This window comes from Arachis ipaensis, chromosome B06 (genome assembly GCF_000816755.2).
Source record: "Arachis ipaensis cultivar K30076 chromosome B06, Araip1.1, whole genome shotgun sequence".
NCBI classification, from domain to species: domain Eukaryota; kingdom Viridiplantae; phylum Streptophyta; class Magnoliopsida; order Fabales; family Fabaceae; genus Arachis; species Arachis ipaensis.
In genome coordinates, this window is record NC_029790.2 from 119,653,919 (window position 1) to 119,654,425 (window position 507).

The 507-nt window shown below is 22.9% G+C and overlaps 1 protein-coding gene across 1 annotated transcript in view; it reads right to left on the bottom strand.

Moving 5' to 3' along the window:
* Positions 1–507, bottom strand: part of LOC107648396 (probable WRKY transcription factor 75) — a gene marked incomplete in the record, with an annotated part of 3,587 nt that overhangs the window by 2,120 nt on the left and 960 nt on the right.

Genomic DNA, 507 nt, shown 5'->3' on the forward strand with positions numbered 1-507 from the left:
ATTGAATATGAAAATAATCTTTTTTATTGGTTGATTTGTTGATGATCATTGCTATTATCCACAGCATATATTACATATATAATTTCTTCCAGTATAGATTAGATTATTATTATTATTTTTATTATTATTACTAAATCACCATATATATGGAACCCCTTCAGTAGGGTTTATGATCACATAATATATATAGCCATGTAAATTATAAAATAATAAGATTACATAAACTATATGTTGCGTACACGCAGATATGCATAATATATACGCATGTTTCATTTCTCTTTCAGTTAATAATAAGTCGCAGCATACATATATAAGCATAAGAACATGAAGACAAACCGATATATATGCATATATATAGAGAACAATTTGAAAGATCAAATAAACTAATTGCTGCTATATATATTGTGTATATACTTTTATCTTATTAGGCGTAACTAAAATATTATCTAAAGTTATTTTAAATAGTATATTATTTTAAATTATCTTATTTAACTTAACCTTCATAAT